The following is a 15666-nucleotide window of genomic DNA, read 5'->3' as shown; positions in this document are numbered from 1 at the left end:
CCTGGGAAACTGCAACGGAGACACCTGCCCAGGCAATGCCTTTGTTACTCTACTCAGTTACAAAGGTCTTCAGGCCAGGGGCGGAAATCCCGGGGCGGACGACCCCCCCATCCTGGGAAAAATATGATTTGTCCCCCCCAATATATCACTGAAACATAACTATGTAATTGAAATAATATTAATAATACACAATGAAAGCAATTGTGCTGATTATAGACACTTAATAGCGCGTTTTTAAGTTTCAAAAGATTGCAACCCCCCCACTCTTTGCCTCACAATGGTTTGATCCACTGCCAGTTCCTTAGCGTGCTAGGTAACAGAGAGGTCGTATCTACTGTCTGAAAGGCACTCAATGCACGTAACTGACGTGAGGTTAATCCAGTCAATCGCGCACACACACTAGCTCAATATGCAGAGCTAGCTCGCAAATATTAACTATTAAACTAGCTAGTACCTATTCCATTTATGTGGCGTCGTCAAAGATGGAATCAGCATGCAGATGATGTAAGTTAGTGCTTCAAAGTCCCTGTGATAAGGTTAGCGATAAACTGAAATCCAAACTGAACAGAACTACACTCTCTTCTACCATTGTCTTAAATATATTTAATGGTCTCGTTGCAAAAGCTAAATTGTCGCAAGTGAACTTTTATTTATTTAATTTCACCTTTATTTAACCCGGGTAGCAAAGATTATAGCAAACACCACTGAAACGGAATTAGTGCTCGCTAGCTTTGCAAATTCAGCTATTGTTGGAAGCCAGCCAATATGAAACAAACTATTAAAATTACAAAATGTTGCAGCATATGTTGTGTAAATGGTGAACTCATACAGCTGTCAACTCTTGTCATTTTAATCCGTTTCACATTTGCTAGCTACCTTTTAGATCGAAGCCCAAATAGAATGATAAAAGATAAGATGATAGAAGCCCATCTCCTACTGTAAATAACCTACACACTGTGTGTGTGTGTGTAGCCAGCCAGCCAGGTAGAAAAATGGCAGAAAAATAAAAGACGGACATCAGAGTATTTTTCAATACACCAAAACGCATAGTAAGAACCCTAGTAGCCTAATATCTCAAAGACTAGTTGATAAAATGTTCATAAGAAAGAAATGAAATTCTAATGGAAATGTTTCACAATGATGTCATTAGGCAGAGCAGGCAACAGATGGCACACAGACAGCAGAGTTGGGGACAGATATGCAGGGACAGACTGGCAGAGACAGGGAGTCTCAGGTAAGTTTGTTGAGTCTTTGGCAACATTATGAAAGGTTCTAAAAAAATTTGACTTGTAAAATAGGAACATAATTGGAAAATGCCATGGATACCCCCACTCTCAACTTAAACTGGTGACTGAACAAAGATTTGTTAAAGGCAATGGTATTGCTGTTGTGTAGTTTTGGGTACCGGTAGTTAGGAGTACGGCAAACACCTTATTTCTTTGGTTCCTCAATATACATTTACCATATTACAATGTAGGCTATGTGTTACAGCACTACTTTTGGTGTCCCCCTCAGGAATTGCTCTTGAGAAAATTTAATGTAATTGTCCCCTCCAAAGTTGATATCAGATTTTCGCCCCTGCTTCAGACTTTGGCCAATGGATATAAAAACAATTAAAAACTTGGCTCCAGAGTGGTTACTGTATCCGTTAGCAACCCCAACAAAACAAGGCTGCGCCAACCGGTCATTCTTACCTTCACACACCTGAAGCCCGGTGATGGGCACCAGCACGCCTGTGTTTATTGGTCAAAGGAGAAATGAGCAAGCAGAGATTGCAATGTAAAACTTCTTAAATCTGTCAGTAGCTATGTGCACACTCAATTCAAACGTGATAGATGTCACACATATTCCTAAGTTGAAAAAGTGGTCAAGGCGAGGCTGTGCCTCCACACATGCCTCCACACATGTGTTCCTGCAGTCATCTCAGCAGCTTTGCTCTGCTCAAAGACATCCACCAGATGCCACTGTCTGTGGTGATGTCGGTGGGCACTTCCATGGCTACAGTCTGTTTGGTCCTATCGCTGCTCGTGACTCAGTGGTGTCGCTCGGTCAGCCGCAAGCTTAATGAGAGGCGCCTCCAGTAACAGGAATTACACTGAATGTACAAAACATTAGGAACACTCGTTGGGACATGGACTCTACAAGGTGTTAAAAACATTCCACAGGGATGCTGGCCCATGTTGACTCCAATGCTTCCCACAGTTGTGTAAAGTTGGCTGGATGTCCTTTGGGTGGTGGACCGTTCTTGATACACATGGCAAACTGTTGAGCGTGAAAAACCCAGCAGTGTTGCAGTTCTTAACACACTCAAACTGGTGTGCCTGGCACCTACTACCATACCCCATTTAAAGGCACTTAAATATGTTGTCTTGCCCATTCCCCCTCGGAATGGCACACATACACAATCAATTTCTCAATTGTCTCAAAGCTTAAAAATCCTTCTTTAACCTGTCCCATCCCTTCCATCTACACTGATTGAAGTGGATTCAACAAGTGACATCAATAAGGGATCATAGCTTTCACCTGGATTCACCTGGTCAGTCTATGTCATGGAAAGAGCAGGTGTTCCTAATGTTTTGTACAGTCAGTGTATATACCATTAGGTAATAATTCACCAGTATACCTGCATACATTGAACACCATGACGTACTGTATGTGTTCTAAGACATTCTGTTTATACTTATATGGATTTCTAAATGTTAATGAATGCATTTCCAGCCACGGGATGTTGGCCCAATGCAAATAGAAATGGGTTATGTAAAATTTCCTCTTTGAGTTAATACAATTCTGTATGAATGTTTTTCAAAGATGTGATAGCACAGTCACACACAACATGCATGGGTGATAAGATACAGGAGCCTGGTTCTGAAGCACACCGACTGTAATTCCATGGTGTGGGATATGTCGTGTATGATACTTATTTAGATGAGAGATCAAACGTTTCATGAGGCAACAGTACAGAATGTCACCTTTTATTTGAGGGCATTTTCATACATACAGTTGAAGTCGGAAGTTTACATACACTTAGGTTGGAGTCATTAAAACTCATTTTCAACCACTCCACAAATGCCTTGTTAACAAACGATAGTTTTGGCAAGATGGTTAGGACATCTACTTTGTGCATGACACGAGTCATTTTTCCAACAATTGTTTACAGACAGATTATTTCACTTTTAATTCACTGTATCACAATTCCAGTGGGTCAGAAGTTTACATACACTAAGTTGATTGTGCCTTTAAAAAGCTTGGAAAATTCCAGAAAATTCTGTCATGGCGTTAGAAGCTTCTGATAGGCTAATTGACATAATTTGAGTCAATTGGAGGTGTACCTGTGGATGTATTTCTAGGCCTACCCTCAAACTCAGTGCCTCTTTGCTTGACATCATGGGAAAATCAAAAGAAAGCAGCCAAGACCTCAGAAAAAAAATTGTAGACCTCCACAAGTCTGGTTCATCCTTGGGAGCAATTTCCAAATGCCTGAAGGTACCATGTTCATCTGTACAAACAATAGTACGCAAGTATAAACACCATGGGACCACGCAGCCGTCATACAGCTCAGGGAGGAGACGCGTTCTGTCTCCTAGAGATGAATGTACTTTGGTGTGAAAAGTGCAAATTAATCCCAGAACAACAGCAAAGGACCTTGTGAAGATGCTGGAGGAAACAGGTACAAAAATATCTATATCCACAGTAAAACGAGTCCCATATCGATATAACCTGAAAGGCCGCTCAGCAAGGAGGAAGCCACTGCTCCAAAACTGCCATAAAAAAGCCAGACTACGGTTTGCAACTGCACATGGGGACAAAAATTGTACTTTTTGGAGAAATGTCCTCTGGTCTGATGAAACAAAAATAGAACTGTTTGGCCATAATGACTATCGTTATGTTTGGAGGAAAAAAGGGGGAGGCTTGCGTGCCGAAGAACACCATCCCAACCTTGAAGCACGGGGGTGGCAACATCATGTTGTGGGGGTGCTCTGCTGCAGGAGGGACTGGTGCACTTCACAAAATAGATAGCATCATGAGGTAGGAAAATGATGTGGATATATTGAAGCAACATCTCAAGACATCAGTCAGGTTAAAGCTTGGTCGCAAATGGGTCTTCCAAATGGACAATGACCCCAAGCATACTTCCAAAGTTGTGGCAAAATGGCTTAAGGACAACAAAGTCAAGGTATTGGAGTGACCATAACAAAGCCCTGATCTCAATCCTATAAAAAATCTGTGGGCAGAACTGAAAAAGTGTGTGCGAGCAAGGAGGCCTACAAACCTGACTCAGTTACACCAGCTCTGTCAGGAGGGATGAGCCAAAATTCACCCAACTTATTGTGGGAAGTTTGTGGAAGGCTACCTGAAACGTTTGACCTAAGTTAAACAATTTAAAGGCAATGCTACCAAATACTAATTGAGTGTATGTAAACTTCTGACCCACTGGGAATGTGATGAAAGAAATACAAGCTGAAATAAATCATTCTCTCTACTATTATTCTGACATTTCACATTCTTAAAATAAAGTGGTGATCCTAACTGACCTAAGACAGGGAATTTTTACTAGGATTAAATGTCAGGAATTGTAAAAAACTGAGTTTAAATGTATTTGGCTAAGGTGTATGTAAACTTCAGACTTCAACTGTATCTGTTTTACCATTTAGAAATGAAAGCACTTCATGTATCTAGTCCCCCGATTTGAGTATGTTTTTCTTTCGTAAGTATTTGGACAACTTCACTTATAGTGTATTAAAGTAGTAAAAAGTTTAGTATTTGGTCCCATATTCCTAGCACGCAATGACTACATCAAGCATGTGACTCTGCAAACTTACTGGATGCATTTGCAGTTTGTTTTGGTTGTGCTTCAGATTATGTTTTGCCCAATAGGATCATACCCCTCTCCCCCCAAAAATGTTCACCTCCCCTGTTTTTGGTAATGGTGAGAGGTATGATTTTATGGGGGGTATAATCTTTGTTGTTCTGTAACTTTCTCACTCTTATTCACAATTCATTCATGATTATCCATAATCATAGTAGCATCCACATTAATGTTCAGAAACATCTTCTATTCTTATTTACAATAAAAGTGACTCCAAAATGACAATACATTATTCACCATTCAGTCCCTATTGTGCAAAACATAATCCGAAAGTGATTTAATTTCTAAATGGTAAAACAGATGTGTATAAAAATACCATAAAAGGTGATATTCTGTATGAAACATTTGATCTCAAATCCAAAATACTGGAGTACAGAGACACATTTACACATTTTGGCTTCACTGTTGAAATAAATACAGAGGGGAGTGTAAATGGAATATCAGGGATGTTATTATGGTAACTGGGGGATACATATAGAAATGCCACACCCTGGGGTCGTATTGTGGCAATGTGAAAGATACATAGAGCGATGATGGAGAGAGAAAGAGAGAGGTGGCTGGAGTGGAAGGGGGTGAGAGAAGGAGACAGTAAGATGAGAGAGTGAGAAAGAGAGTGATGAGAGACAGGAAGAAGAGAGGGAGAGATGAAGAGTAGAGGTAGAGCAAGAGCATGATATAATAAGAAAGTAAGAGAGAGCAATGGAGAGGAAGGGATGGAAAAAGAGGGAGGGAGGGAGGATGGAAGGAGAGAGGGATGATGAAAGAGTCCTGGGTGAGAGAGTTCATTTTGGGTATGTATGTACACAAGACCAGACATAGCCCTGAAACATGTAAAAATTACATAGAATTGCATGAAATGCTTTATAAAGGCCCAATTTTTCCCGGACCCTAGTTTACAAAATACAGTTTGCAAGCGCCTCTTTTCTACTGCTCTAGTCTAGACCACCACGCAAATGCGATTATATGCATGCAAGATGATTTCCCGGAACCTCAGAGCTCCCCAGGTCACCCCCCTCTTACGCTCACTTTTTATTCTGGCACCTCCCGATTTACAAATTAAGCACTGAGGACAAGACATTTATGAGCATAGGATGGTGATCATAGCTGCGGAGGGACATAGTGTATGATAGTTATTCATGTCTGTAGTGGCACCGTTTTTACAGTGTGATGCCTAGGGAGAGGTATTAATGGTGTGAAGTCGATGATGGTTACAGTAGAATGAGGTCATGCTGGCTCCTGTTCGGGCGAGACTACAGACACGTCTGTGAATCTGACTACATCCATGTCTGTCCTACCACTGGAAATAGGCTACCAACAACCACACACACACATGCACATACACACACGTGCACACACACATGTACTAATGCATGCACACACACAGTACACAAACTTACAAAACCAGACTCTTACCTAATGGAAATGTGTTTTTATTAGATGGAGTAGATAAATCGACTAGAATAGAATGGATTAGTTCAAACATGTATTAATGTAGCAACACGTCATAACTCACATCATTAGTAGCATACAGCCCCTAGGCATTAAACAAGAAATAACAACCCCATCCCGAGCACAAACAAGGTCACAAATAATAATTGACAGACAAACAATTGTGCCCTCTGAACTCCTGGGTGGGAGACAGACAGACGGGAGTAGACAGACAGACGGGAGTAGACAGACAGACGGGAGTGATCCAACTATTCCTGGTGGATTGAGTGTTGTACCCTGGTTTATTTTGTGCAGAGAGAGGGGGGATATTACAGGTTGTAGACTAGACAGGTCATTGGAGAGTTATGTCTACATTCATAACTGTTGTCTCCCCTCTGTCTGTGTATATATATATATATTACTGTTCAAAAGTTTGGGGTCACTTAGAAATGTCCTTGTTTTTGACAGAAAATTACATTTTTTTGTCCATTAAAATAACATAAGATTGATCAGAAACACAGTGTAGACATTGTTAATGTTGTAAATGACTATTGTAGCTGGAAACGCCAGATTTGTTATGGAATATCTACATAGGCGTACAGTGGCCCATTATCAGCAACCATCACTGCTGTGTTCCAGTGGCACGTTGTGTTAGCTAATCCAAGTTTATCAGTTTAAAAGGCTAATTGATCATTAGAAAACCATTTTGCAATTATGTTAGCACAGCTGAAAACTGTTGTTCTGATTAAAGAAGAAATAAAACTGGCCTTCTTTAGACTAGTTGAGTATCTGGAGCATCAGCATTTGTGGGTTCGATTACAGGCTCAAAATGGCCAGAAACAAAGTACTTTCGTCTGAAACTCATCAGCCAATTCTTGTTCTGAGAAATGAAGGCTATTCCATGCGAGAAATTGCCAAGAAACTGAAGATCTCGTACAGTTATGTATGTAGACATAACTCTCCAATGACCTGTCTAGTCTACACCCTGTAATATCCCCCCTCTCTCTGCACAAAATAAACCAGGGTACAACACTCAATCCACCAGGAATAGTTGGATCACTCCCGTCTGTCTGTCTACTCCCGTCTGTCTGTCTACTCCCGTCTGTCTGTCTCCCACCCAGGAGTTCAGAGGGCACAATTGTTTGTCTGTCAATTATTATTTGTGACCTTGTTTGTGCTCGGGATGGGGTTGTTATTTCTTGTTTAATGCCTAGGGGCTGTATGCTACTAATGATGTGAGTTATGACGTGTTGCTACATTAATACATGTTTGAACTAATCCATTCTATTCTAGTCGATTTATCTACTCCATCTAATAAAAACACATTTCCATTAGGTAAGAGTCTGGTTTTGTAAGTTTGTGTATGTGTGTGTGCATGCATTAGTACATGTGTGTGTGCACGTGTGTGTATGTGCATGTGTGTGTGTGGTTGTTGGTAGCCTATTTCCAGTGGTAGGACAGACATGGATGTAGTCAGATTCACAGACGTGTCTGTAGTCTCGCCCGAACAGGAGCCAGCATGACCTCATTCTACTGTAACCATCATCGACTTCACACCATTAATACCTCTCCCTAGGCATCACACTGTAAAAACGGTGCCACTACAGACATGAATAACTATCATACACTATGTCCCTCCGCAGCTATGATCACCATCCTTTGCTCATAAATGTCTTGTCCTCAGTGCTTAATTTGTAAATCGGGAGGTGCCAGAATAAAAAGTGAGCGTAAGAGGGGGGTGACCTGGGGAGCACTGAGGTACCGGTGTTGTGCCGAAAAGCTCACCCCGCCAGAATCCGCCCCCCCTCCGCCCTTCGCTTGAACGCGCACGCACTGAATTCTTCATTGCTGCGACATGCTAGCTAGTTGTGATTTCTGATCACGTTAGGCTGCGTTTCATTAAATGTTTTACACAGTGAGGGAAAAAAGTATTTGATCTCCTGCTGATTTTGTACGTTTGCCCACTGACAAAGAAATGATCAGTCTATAATTTTAATGGTAGGTTTATTTGAACAGTGAGAGACAGAATAACAACAAAAAAATCCAGAAAAACGCATGTCAAAAATGTTATAAATTGATTTGCATTTTAATGAGGGAAATAAGTATTTGACCCCTCTGCAAAACATGACTTAGTACTTGGTGGCAAAACTCTTGTTGGCAATCACAGAGGTCAGACGTTTCTTGCAGTTGGCCACCAGGTTTGCACACATCTCAGGAGGGATTTTGTCCCACTCCTCTTTGCAGATCTTCTCCAAGTCATTAATGCTTCTCCAAGTCATTGCACTTGTGCAATTTTCCAACAATTGTTTACAGACAGATTATTTCACTTATAATTCACTGTATCGCAATTCCAGTGTGTCAGAAGTAAACATACACTAAGTTGACTGTGCCTTTAAACAGCTTGGAAAATTCCAGAAAATGATGTCATGGCTTTAGAAGCTTCTGATAGGCTAATTGACATCATTTGAGTGAATTGGGGGTGTAACTGTGGATGTATTTCAAGGCCTACCTTCAAAATCAGTGCCTCTTTGCATGACATCATGGGAAAATCAAAAGAAAGCAGCCAAGACCTCAGAAAAAAAATTGTAGACCTCCACAAGTCTGGTTCATCCTTGGGAGCAATTTCCAAACGTCTGAAGGTACCACGTTCATCTGTACAAACAATAGTACGCAAGTATAAACACCATGGGACCATGCAGCCGTCATACCACTCAGGAAGGAGACGCATTCTGTCTCCTAGAGATGAACATACTTTGGTATGAAAGTGCAAATCAATCCCAGAACAACAGCAAAGGACATTGTGAAGATGCTGGAGGAAACAGGTACAAAAATATCTATATCCACAGTAAAACGAGTCCTATATCGACATAACCTGAAAGGCCGCTCAGCAAGGAAGAAGCCACTGCTACAAAACAGCCATAAAAAAGCCAAACTCTGGTTTGCAACTGCACATGGGGACAAAGATCGTACTATTTGGGGAAATGTATTCTGGTCTGAGGAAACAAAAATAGAACTGTTTGGCCATGATGACCATTGTGATGTTAGGAGGAAAAAGGGGGAGGCTTGCATGCCGAAGAACACAATCCCAACCGTGAAGCATGGGGGTGGCAGCATCATGTTGTGGGGGTGCTCTGCTGCAGGAGGGACTGGTGCACTTCACAAAATAGATGGCATTATGTGGATATATTGAAGCAACATCTCAAGACATCAGTCAGGTTAAAGCTTGGTCGCTAATGGGTCTTCCAAATGGACAATGACCCCAAGCATACTTCCAAAGTTGTGGCAAAATGCTTAAGGACAACAAAGTCAAGGTATTGGAGTGGCCATCACAAAGCCCTGACCTCAATCCCATAGAAAATTTGTGGGCAGAACTGAAAAAGCGTGTTTGAGCAAGGAGGACTACAAACCTGTCTCAGTTACACCAGCTCTGTCAGGAGGAATGGGCCAAAATTCACCCAACTTATTGTGGGAAGCTTGTGGAAGGCTACCTGAAACGTTTGACCTAAGTTAAACAATTTAAAGGCAGTGCTACCAAATAATAATTGTGTGTATGTAAACTTCTGACCCACTGGGAATGTGATGAAATAAATAAAAGCTGAAATAAATAATTCTCTCTACTATTATTCTGACATTTCATATTCTTAAAATAAAGTGGTAATCCTAACTGACCTAAAACAGGGAATTTTTACTAGGATTAAATGTCAGAAATTGTGAAAAACTGAGTTTAAATGTATTTGGCTAAGGGACCAGATGAATTACCAGGACGTGTACTCAAAGCATGCGCGGATCAACTGGCAAGTTTCTTCACTGACATTTTCAACCTCTCCCTGACCGAGTTTGTAATACCTACATGTTTCAAGCAGACCACCGTAGTCCCTGTGCCCAAGGAAGTGAAGGTAATCTGCCTCAATGATTACCGCCCCGTAGCACTCACATCAGTAACCATGAAGTGCTTTGAAAGGCTGGTCATGGCTCACATCAGTATCCTCCCGGATACCCTAGATCCACTCCAATTCGCATACCGCCCTACAGATCCACAGATGATGCAATCTCTATCGCACTCTACACTGCCCTTTCCCAGCTGGACAAAAGAAACACCTACGTGAGAATGCTGTTCATTGACTACAGCTCAGCGTTCAACACCATAGCTTAGCGATGAGCTTCGTGGGCACTAAGGACCCTGGGACTAAACAGCTCTCTCTGCAACTGGATCATGGACTTCCTGACGGGGCGCCCCCAGGTGTTAAGGGTAGGCAACAACACGTCTGCCAAGCTGATCATCAACACTGGGACCCCTCAGGGGTGTGTACTTAGTTCCCTCCTGTACTCCCTGTTCACCCACGACAGCGTGGCCAAACATGACTCCAACACCATCATTAAGTTTGTTGACGACACAACAGTGGTAGGCCTGATTACCGACAACGATGACACAGCCTATAGGGAGGAGGTCAGAGAACTGGCAGTGTGGTGCCAGGACAACAACCTCTCCCTCAGTGGCGCAAAGGCGCTGATCATGGACTACAGGAAAAGGCGGGTCGAACAGGCCCCCATTAACACCAACTGGGCTGTAGTGGAACGGGTCAAGAGTTTCAAGTACCTTGGTGTCCACATCACCAACAATCTATCACGGTCCAAACACACCAAGACAGTCGTGAAGAGGGCACGACAAAACCTATTCCCCCTCAGGAGACAGAGTATAGTGCGTACGGCCCATTACATCACTGGGGCCAAGCTTCCTGCAATTCAGGAGGCGGTGTCAGAGGAAAGCCCATAACATTGTCTGAGACTCCAGTCACCCAAGTCATAGACTGTTTTCTCTGCTACCGCAAGGCAAGTGTTACCGGAGTGCCAAATCTAGGACCAAAAAGCTCCTTAACTTCTCTGGGCTAGGTGGGACGTGAACGTCTCACACCATTCAACAGCCAGTGAAATAGCATGGCGCAAAATTCAAAACAGCAAAAATCTCATAATTTCATTTTCTCAAACAATCAACTATTTTACACCATTTTAAAGATAAGACTCTCGTTAATCTATCCACATTGTCCGATTTCAAAAAGGCTTTACGGCGAAAGCATAAAATTAGATTATGTTAGGACATAAACTTCACAAGAAAATCCACACAGCCATTTTCCAAGCAAGGGCATGCATCATAAAAAACAAAACTACAGCTAAAATATTCACTAACCTTTGATGATCTTCATCAGATGGCACTCATAGGACTTCATGTTATACAATACATGTATGTTTTGCTCGATAAAGTTCATATTTATATCCAAAAACAGCATTTTACAATGGCGCGTGATGTTCAGAAAATGTATTCCCACCAAAACTCCCGGTGAATGTGCACATCAATTTACAAAAATACTCATCATAAACGTTGATAAAATTTACAACCGTTATTGAAAGAATTATAGATACACTACTCCTTGACGCAACCGCTTTGTCAGATTTCAAAATAACTTTACGGAGAAAGCACATTGTTCAATATTCTGAGTACATAGCTCAGCCATCGAAGCAAGCTATACAGCTACCCGCCAAGTTCTGGCATCAACAAAACTCTGAATTAGTATTATAAATATTTTCTTACCTTTGCTGATCTTCGTCAGAATGCACTCCGAGGACTCCTACTTCCACAATGAAATGTTATTTTTGTTCGAAATACTCCCTATTCCAAATACCTCCATTTTGTTTGTGCGTTCAGATCACTATCCAAAGGCATAACGCACGAGAGCAGTACCAGAGACGAAAAGTCAAATAGTTCCATTACCATTCGTAGAAACATGTCAAATGTTGTTTACAATCAATCTTTAGGGTATTTTTAACGTAGAAATGCGATAATATTCCAACCGGACAATAGCGTATTCATTCCAGGAGAAAAAGAAGGAGGGGCGCGCCAAAGTGCCCGTGCAGTAAACAACTCACTGGTCCCAGGCAGTCCACTCATTGACTGAGCTACTATTTTCTGCCCAGTAACAGGAGAAGGATGAAAAAACGTTCTGAAGGCTGTTGACAGCCAATGGAAGCCTTAGGAAGTGCAACGTGACCCCGCAGACACTGTAGTTTTGATAGGGATTCAAAAGAAGAACTACAATTCTCAGATCTCCCACTTCCTGTTTGGATTTTTCTCAGGTTTTTTCCTGCCATATGAGTTCTGTTATACTCACAGACATCATTCAAACAGTTGTAGAAACATCAGAGTGTTTTCTATCCAAATCTACTAATAATATGCAAATATTTGACTCTGAGCCCGAGTATTAGGCAGTTTACTCTGGGCACGCTTTTCATCCAAAATAGAAAATACTGCCCCCTATACCTTGACAGGTTAACAGCTTCTTCCACCAAGCTATAAGACTGCTGAACAATGAATCAAATGGCCACCGGACTATTACATTGACCCCCCCCCCCCCCACATTTGTTTTGTACACTGCAGCTACTCGCTGTTTATTATCTATGCATAATCACTTCATCCCTACCTACATGTACAAATTACCTCTAACCTCTACCCCCGCACACTGACTCGGTACCGGTACCCCCTGTATATAGCCTCGTTATTGTCATGTTATTGTGTTACTTTTATTATTTTTTACTTTAGTTTATTTGATAAATATTTTCTTAACTCTTCTTGAACTGCACTGTTGGTTAAGGGCTTGCAAGTAAGCATTTCACGGTAAAGTCTACACTTGCTGTATTCGGCACATGTGACAAATAAAGTTTGATTTGATTTGATTCGGGATGCATATTGTGGGTGAATAAAAGTTCAAATTGTTAGATATACCCACTCTGGCTGGATTCCAATAGAAAGTAAACATCACTTGCAAGCCAGAATAATGTGATTTGCAGGCCTGATGTGGCCAGTGAATTAGGGAAAATCTAAGCCCTCAAAGTAAGGCCCTATATTAATGTATTGTAACAGACCTGTATGGCCAACACAGCTAACACATCGTTTTTTAACTAGTATGAACAGTCCAGGATGATAATTTCCCATGAAATAATGAAGTTGTCATTTATTTGGATGAACATAGTGCTCACCAGCACCAACCCGTCACAAACAGGCGCCTCTCAAAACTGACTGACGCAGCATGTAGTGATGTGCAGTTCACCAAAACACAGCAAAGGCTGGTCACCAGTGTCCAAAACACAGCGAAGGCTGGTCACCAGTGTCCAAAACACAGCGAAGGCTGGTCACCAGTGTCCAAAACACAGCGAAGGCTGGTCACCAGTGTCCAAACCACAGCGAAGGCTGGTCATCAGTGTCCAAAACACAGCGAAGGCTGGTCACCAGAAAACCAGCACTAGTCACCAGCATATCAGTAAATGCTGGTGACCAGCATGACCAGCCTATGCTGGTCTAGTCTCTCGAGCCAGACGGCTTACTTCCTAAATCTTTGAATGCTTCAGGGTTACGATGCTCCAAGGGTGGGGATATCCGAGTCTAATGCTGGTCTATGCTATTTCTTTCATTCCTGATGTTTTAAACATGCTACAACTCTCCCCATTCACATGTGAGCACACACAAACACAAACACGCACGCACGCACGCACGCACGCACGCACGCACGCACGCACGCACGCACGCACGCACGCACGCACGCACGCACACACACACACACACACACACACACACACACACACACACACACACACACACACACACACACACACACACACACGTTTAAGTGGCAGTTAAATATCTATTTCTAGGCTGTCACAGTAGAGGACTGATACATGCTGTTGTCACCACAGGCCTCCTGCAGAGGTCCTACAGTATGAGTAAGGAAAGAGAGGTAGGGATGGTGGGAGAGAGAAAGACAGAGAGAGTATGGGAGAGGGGACAGAAAGAGGGAGGAAGGGCAGCGAGGGAAGAGAGGACAGAGCTGGAGCGCGAGTTACACTGGTGCATCTCAGACACCACCAGCACCTTCATTGTCACCTCTGTTCCCCTGGGGCCTGTCTATGATGTGTCAAAACCACAGCCAACTCAATGGTTTAGTAATGCCTCTTGGGAGGATCTAGGTTTGTGCTGCAATGTCCTTTAGGAAAGTTGGGGAGGTCTCAACTTTTGACGTGTTGGTTTAACACGGATGCGTCAACAAATTAAAAACGAATAACAACATTTATCCGACCTTCTGTCTCCCCACTTGACCACACCCCTGCAGTGGCAAATGTGTTGTATGCGTTTTGGTTTGAAACCGGCCAAGGAGTGTGATCAAGAAATCTGCTCAGATTGGTTAGCTCCTCTTTTGACTTCGAGGAACAGAACAGGTACCAGCACAGTGAATCTGTGTGTGCTCATATTTTATTACTCTTCCCAAAACAACCACAGCCACACTGACACACACATATGTTCCAACTTCAAATATAACTCAGGAGGGAAAGCACAGATACAAGGTATATAAATATATATACATACACACAATGTATAATGCATCATTAGGAACTTTAATGCCAACCTCTAGTGTACAAAGACATTAGCATGTCAAGTGTTTGGCTATGGCCTACAGTATGTGAGGAGGAACCACTGTCGGTAAGTGTGTGTGTGTGTGTGTGTGTGTGTGTGTGTGTGTGTGTGTGTGTGTGTGTGTGGTGTGTGTGTGTGTGTGTGTGTGTGTGTGTGTGTGTGTGTGTGTGTGTGTGTGAGTCATGTGCATACGTGTGTGCATACTCTTGCACTAACTCTTTGGCAGGGTTATGTAAAATGCTTTTATGATGGGGTGTAATCTGTGCCCCGGGGTTACTTTGTGATAACTTGGTGTGTTCACAAGACCTGTGGTGACGTCAATGGAACCATGGCTACCGTTCAGCTGTCTGTGCTCGTAGGCCTTTACTGTTCTGTTCCCCTCTGGGTTGGTCATGTGTCCTCTCTTGCTCCACCTGCTCCTCCTCACAAATACCCAGCAGGGAGCACGGTGTGCCCTCAGCCTGCCTGTCTCTGTCCTTCATTACGCCATGGGCCAGGAAAGAGGGAGTGAGTGGCAGAAAGGGAGAGAGAGGAAGGAAGGAAGAGACAGACATAGAGGGAGATGAAGGGAGAGATAGAGAATTGGGGAGTGACAGGGAGAGAAATAGAGGAATGGTGAGGGAATGGGAGTGCGGGAGAAAGAAAGGTGTAGAGCTAAGAAAGAAGGAAGAAGAGTAGGGAGAGACTTCATTTTTGTTCAAACCTTTTAGTGCAATCTTCACAAGTATGTGGTAAATCTTCACAACTTATAAATAAAAGGTCAAAACATATCACCAAAAAGGCAGATGTCTTAAAACGTCAAGCACATTTTCAATTGACTAAGTACAACACACAAAAGCATACTGTCACATTTTCACCAAACGTAATCAGTGTTTCATCAAGAAATACATGTTTCACATTGCAATTTTGGTTT

The 15666-nt window shown here is 42.4% G+C and overlaps 1 long non-coding RNA gene across 1 annotated transcript in view; it reads left to right on the top strand.

Moving 5' to 3' along the window:
* The first annotated feature begins 339 nt into the window (after window positions 1-339).
* Window positions 340-15666, top strand: part of LOC145860878 (uncharacterized) — a 31703-nt gene continuing 16376 nt past the window's right edge. The window contains exons 1-2 of the long non-coding RNA XR_014380626.1: window positions 340-504; window positions 1151-1234. This is a non-coding gene — a long non-coding RNA (uncharacterized LOC145860878). The remainder of the gene's footprint in view (window positions 505-1150; window positions 1235-15666) is intronic.

This window comes from Salmo salar, chromosome 15 (genome assembly GCF_965601325.2).
Source record: "Salmo salar chromosome 15, fSalSal1, whole genome shotgun sequence".
Lineage (NCBI taxonomy): Eukaryota > Metazoa > Chordata > Actinopteri > Salmoniformes > Salmonidae > Salmo > Salmo salar.
The sequence above is the reverse complement of the archived record's forward strand: the minus strand, read 5'-3'. Positions and strand labels throughout refer to the sequence as shown.